Source organism: Cariama cristata, unplaced genomic scaffold (assembly GCF_000690535.1).
Source record: "Cariama cristata isolate BGI_N322 unplaced genomic scaffold, ASM69053v1 scaffold6780, whole genome shotgun sequence".
Lineage (NCBI taxonomy): Eukaryota > Metazoa > Chordata > Aves > Cariamiformes > Cariamidae > Cariama > Cariama cristata.
This window is the reverse complement of record NW_009596319.1, coordinates 8,914-15,501: the sequence shown is the minus strand read 5'-3', so window position 1 is coordinate 15,501 and position 6,588 is coordinate 8,914.

Here is a 6,588-nt window from a genome sequence, read left to right as displayed (position 1 = left end):
CCCACCAGAAAGCCCCAACAGACCCGGGGGAAGCACGGGGGTGTCTGTGAACACCCACCCAGGCGATGTACACAGAGGACCCAGCATCAGGGACCTGTACTATGATGGGAGCAGAGGGCTCGTCCTCGATGGCTCACACCTAACTGTTGGGAGGGACACGTTTGCCTTAGGAGGCTTCGTAAGTGGAAATAATAACTTAAAAATGAGAGGAGCAAAGCTGGAGATGGGGTGATCGCAGGGGAACCGACACATCGGGACATCAGATCCCATGGCTCGGCCATTTCCTTATCCCTGCTGGTGCGTGCCAGCTGCCTTCAGCGTGCATCATCCAAAAGAAACATAAAAAGCTTCTTTTTATGTTGCTCATGGAAACTGAGCAAGATAAAAGGAAATGAATCCTCAGTGCAGCTGCCGGGAGAGGGCATTAGAGCCCCGGGAATGGGGAAGGACATGCCAGGAAAGCCCAGCAAACTCCCTGTTCAGTGTTCAAGTTCCAGATCCTCCCAAAAGATGAGCTCGGAAACTAAAACTCGCAAGTCTTCTGGGTGCTGCTAAAAACGAGGGACCCAGTAAATGCATCGTCTGCAGTTTTCCCTGCAGCTTCTGACCTCTTCTCTGTTGTACCTACCAGCGTATTGCTTCTCCTACTGCTAATTCCCGTATTTTGTTCCCAAATAAATGAATATCCTGCAGTTAACAGAATAACTGTTCCCACTGGGATTTAGCTGTCAGTTTGCTGTGTCTGGCTCCGACCTGAAGTTGTGTGATCCCCAAATCTTGTCCCTGACTTTCCTCCTCTGCTCCCCCTCCATAAGCTCAGTTAGTCCAACACAAGGCATCATCTCTCCCCATAAACCAGGAGCCAAGAGGATGAGGCACTAAATTTAGTGATGAAAAAGTAAAACTTTAAATATCTGAGGGAAATGCCACAGCAACAGCAATAATTGCACCTGTAACCTCCGGACAGCCCTCCGAGATCATCACACAGGGGTTTCCCTCCTGGGCAGACGGAAGAAAATGAGGCATTAGGCACAGAGAACCAGGGCTGGGATGTATTTTTCAGCCAGGACATCTTGACCAGGACTAAAAGCTCACCTCCTTTGCCACGCGTCTGCCTTCCCTCACGCAGCTGAGTGGCTCCTTCCTTTTCTCTATTTAAAAGGTGCAACCACAAACCTCTTGCACACACACGAGCGGCTGATGAACATCGTGTTCTGCTGTTTCAGACCCGCAATGGACAGGCACCAAGGTTTGAAAGGGTGACCCATGCCTGGGCCAACTTCGTTAGGGGTTCCTAAGCGGAGATGTGTTGAGACCTGTTTCATAGACATGTTTGGTTAAAGGCTGAAATTTTCAGAATTATTTATCGGACTCTCCAAAACTGACTCAGCTATTAAAAAAATCAACCCACTAATTATTTAAGTTTGGTTAGGAATTTTCCTTTGAGGAAAGCTCTCTAGGGCTCTGAAGAGCCTTCAAATGAGTTATACTTCACTGAAATCAATATCAACCATTTCTTAAAGCCTTTAAATCATTCATTGTCCACCCACACCAACTGCTGAGCAATTCAACCAAGTTCATCTCAAGGAAAGAGCCCTCCAAGACAGAAAGTCCGCTCAGAAATCATGGGAAATGGTAGCTAGTCAGAGACAGACCACGCATCCTCCACAGGGCAGGAGGCAGGGCCACCAAACACCAACCCAGTAGCATTTTTAGGGGCACTTCCAGGGTAATGTTACCAGAAGCGTAAGTTTGCCTGGTACTCTGCTTTGTGAAGGTGAGGAGGAGGAGGAGGAAGTGGTGGTGGCCCAATTAGATTTCCTTTCTCTAATGGGACAATGACAACCAACATGGGATGCTACCACATCACAGCAAAGAGAATCACCCACAATCCCAGCCAGCTGGGCTGCAATGTTCTTCTTGCTCAACTGATGGGGCCCCTCTCATCTTCACAAGAAACAGAGAAATGGGTCTCTCCTCTGGCTTTCCTGAAAAAGAGCTGTTAGAAAGCAGTCTTCAGCTAGAGCGTCTGTTCTGGGCAGGGGGGATTTTATGAAGTAACATCAATTGCCTTATTTTAGTTTGTTATGTGAAGTCCCTCGTTCAAGGTGTTCCCTTTTCTTCCAGCGCTCTCTCTAAAACCTGGCTCAGCACCCAGCTGACTTGCGAGAGCCTGGCAGAGCTTCCCACTGCTGTTCACTCCCACGTTTCTCAGATTTTGAGCTCAGAAAGTCCTCTCAGTACTGGGTTGGGTTTCTCAGACTTCAGAGTAAAACATGCAGGTCAGATGTTTCACAAGCAGGAGATGAACTGCAGAAGGAGGGCTACGGTGGCACGCACATCCTCCCCAAATCACGATGTTCTTGCTCCTCACTGCAATGAGACACTTGAGCAAACAAGTATGTAGGATGATAAACTCCTGCTCTTGTCATCATCCTCATCCTGTTGATCCCACAAGAAGGAGTGATGCTGGGGAAGGTGGTTGTAGGCACCTATCCCCCCCCCCCCCCTCCCCGATTTCCTCCTCCATACAAGGAGCCCCAGACACCAAGCTTTACCTGGGGACAAAGGCAGCAACAATTTCCCTCGCCAGCCACTTCCTCCTTAAGTTTAGGTCTAGATTCTGCTCCCAGACTGACGTTTGTCAGAGCATTAACTACATCCAAGTGGTGGAAATCACACTTGCTGCAACAGCTTTTCACGGAGTCACTTTGCTCAAGCAAATAAGAGCTGATTATTCTAAGACAGATCAGAGAAACGCAACCTCTCCTTTAAGCAATCCCAGTCAGTTCTACTGTCACTGCAAGGGTCATTGAAACAGCACGTGAAGGAGAACCAAGTGACTCATTCAGGTTTTATTTAAGGTTTCAGTTTTATTTTTTAAATGGCTGAGCTGACCTCACACATTAAACAAACCCAGCACTACAGGAGAGCTACACCAAGGCAGCATGAACAGAAACACATTATCTAGCTGATTTTAAACTGCCAACAGCCCCTGTATTACCAGGTGGGATGTGACACAAAGACATCTGCTGACAGGTGAAAATTGCACTCAGAAATCTGTAGGTGCAGAGCAACAAAGTCTTCTTTACAATCACGAGACCAAAGCCCAGTGGCTGCTGACACGATCCCAAAGCAGCACTGATCGTGAAAAGACGCCGTATCAATGCTGCGAAGCAAGAGGGAAGGAGCTGCTTGTCATCCACAGAAGCCTGTGTGAAATTGGCTTCTGCTGTTTTACATACCCGCAAAATCTGGCCTCTCTCTTCAGTTCCTTGGCACATCAAGGCCATCTCCTCCGTTCTAGTTCCCACTTTGCCTTTTCAGCTGAGTTTTGTCATTTTTTGTGAACCTCCTGGATTAGCTCCAGCTCTCCTAGCACGGCTGTGACTCAAAGCCATATTGCTGCTCCAGGCTCCACTTCCAGCACCTTTTTCTTTCCCAGGCTCCTTTCTGCTCTCCTCCTTCAGAGACATTGCTGCTTTGCGACGCAGCAGGCTGGTACGGCACTCTTCAAATTTCCTCAGCAATTGAGTAATTGAAGTTTTAACCGTTGCTTCATCCTACCCCAGCACCCCTTGGACCAGCTCCATCTTCTGTAGCTCTTCCCACCACCTCTCTCCAGACATCCATTCTGGCAGCACATTTCCACTTAGCTCCCGTCTGTATTGCAGTTTCGTTACTGTTGGCTACTCTCTGTTCGAGTTGGCAGCTGTTTCTCTAAGATCCCATCTTTGACATTGTTAGCTGTCATTAGCCACAAACGATGAGATCCTAGAGCATTAATTATCCATACGCTTGATCCAGTTGGGTTTACGACCCCAAAATAAATCTACAGTCTATTACTGTTGAAACAAGAAGCCATTAAAAAGCCTCGTTATTTTATGGTGGGAAGATGAATGGAGAATCAGACTTCACTTTTAACAATTTTAACAACAAAGATGCCATCATCTACCGTACAAATGGATTATGCCAGGTTGTAATTAGGAATGAGGTTCAACCAAATATTATTCCTGGACATTGGTCTGAACCATTTTTACTATCAGCCAGGGATGGTAGGGTTTAAGGAAGCCAGTACCTACTTACAGGCCATTGCAGTCCACTCTTACACAGTACTTTGCTGCAAACGTGCCCTACTTACACCAACCTGCGGCATTTTGAGATACAGATGGATTAAGATATAAGAGAGATCTCGGCTAAGAAGCTAGGGCCTTCTACGTGCCTCATATTTCAGACCAGGCAACGTTTTTGCCACTTTTTCAAAACCAGGCCCCTGAAAAGGGGCACCAAGTTGGAACAAAACACTGCGGCAAACTCAGCTGCTTTGCAAAACAGTGGCTTTTGTGTCCGTGTGGTGTTTACCCCCCAAGCCTCTTCTCAAGCCCTAACCAGATCGTTTAAGTCAAGTAAGTGTCTCCATGGAAACATCTTTTCTCAAGGAGCCTCCTTGCTGGAGAAAACCATGCACTCCTTTCGTTTAAAAGGGGAACGCAGTTTGGTAGGAGCATAATGCCCATCTAGAGAAGAACCTGTAATGACTCACCAGCCCAATTTACATCCTTTAAAAACATGTCCATTCCATTAAGACATTTTAGGGATGGCTAAAGATGTGCTATCGCTGCTGCAACTAAACTAGCACGTCCTGCTGCCCCCTCTGTCCCTGCCCTGGCTCTTCACTCTCGGCATCACAACCTGCCTTCAAGGCACGCGGGGTCTGCATCCCCCTCACATACACACAAACTCTTGGCCCCAGTGAACTCCAAATCAATATTTTTTTTAAAAAACCAAACCAAAACAAAAACCTAGAGCTAAAGTAACACAAATCAATGCCCATTCTTGAAATATAGGAAGTGACTTGTCGAAGCTACTAGTTCCTTCTTAAGTAAGACAATCTTCTGTGCTCTGGAAAAGAAGAGATGAGGTTTAGCCTCTCCCTCTGTCAAGTCCTTTGTAAGCTGTAGCATGTTATATTATTTTTGGCATAGGATTGCTGGAGATCCCTCAAAAAGGAAGCCAATTTTCAAAAAGGATACTCAAACAATTGAATATTTCATGTTCTAATATAGAAGAGAGACTTTAATATTAATAGGCAAATAAATAATTAAGGGCTGTGATTAAAAATGGTTGTGATTCAGACAAATCAGTCCATAGAGTATGTGAGTATGTAAAAAAAAAAAGCGAAGCCACCAGAGAAGTTGTCTTGTTGGGAGTTGCTTTCAAATTGCAGCAAAGCCAAGGTGTTCTCAGGAAAATAAGCCCCAGAGGTTAATTTTTAAGTCAGAGACTCAGTATTTAAGAGCTCTCTTTAGACAGGAAGGTGCCGTAAAGGGCTACATGAAAGCTAACACAGGTTCTGTCCCCAGGCAATGCACAGATAAAGGGAGAGTGGAGGAAAAGATGTATTTCAGAACAACAACAAAAAAATAATCCCATTCTCCTAAGCTTAAGGTACTTACAAAATTTTTAAAGATTTTCTGAGAACATAAAAACATGACATGCCTCATAACTTGAAACTAGGTCCAGGCACACTGTAGCAGTCACCTCCTCTTCTTCTGCCTCCTTTCCACCCATCATGGGTTGGTGAGAGGAAGCCTGGGACAAGATGACACAAATCCATGGTCACAGCCTTGCAGCTTCCCAGTGGAGAACGAAAGGTTTTTGGCAAATCCCCTCTCAAGCAGCCAACAGAAACCAGGCAGGACCAATTCAAAGTGGAAGTCCATGAGACAGAGGCATGTCACTAGCATAAGAAGAGGGATAAACAGTCATTTGTGTTGATTCCTTTCCATTATGCAACAGAACTCAGAAGAGTGACTTAAACACATACAAATAACCTTTTCTACCTTCTTTGAGGAAATTTAGTAGAAATCTTGGTGCAGAAAAATAAGCTCACATGTGTGCTCACAGGTAGGGTATATCTGCATTAAGGTTCTCTTCTCAATGGGATGCAGAGGATGGAGTGGGGAAGGGAGTCAAAGAGAAGTCAGAGACATTAAACACATTTATGGATCAGATTTAATCCTGTACTGTCAAAAAAAGTCATTTGCCAAATCTGTGAAACCAGAGCCATATGAGATTTTAGATGAAGGGAGATGTAGGTCCTAATTGCTTTCTTCTCACATATGCCATCTTGAGACTTCCAGGGGAAATACAAACAAACTCCTTATCAAAGGGAATTATTCAAGGGTAGGGCCTTCCATTTCACTACCTCCACCTAAGCTCCAAGCAGAGCTCATCAATAGATCATACCCCTCTCCAGGCCAGCAGCTTTACTGTTCTGCCCGAGGAATTCATCCTTGAATACAAGCGTTGCGAGGGGAAACTCTTAACATCACAAGGAGATGAAATAGATAAACACAGAGGCTGCAGATTTTGGCAACGGACTTCAGCCTTGAGACAAACAGTAACCACCATGGAGCACAAAGGATTGGAGAAGACACCACAGGAGCAAGAGATTTCACAAACTCTATCTACACCTGGTAAAACTAGCGTAAGAGCTGTCACGTATTGTGGAGCTAACAGGAAAAATATACTTGAATTAAAATCCAGGTGCAGGGAGGAAAGGGCTGAGCCAGCAGTAGGTCTCAG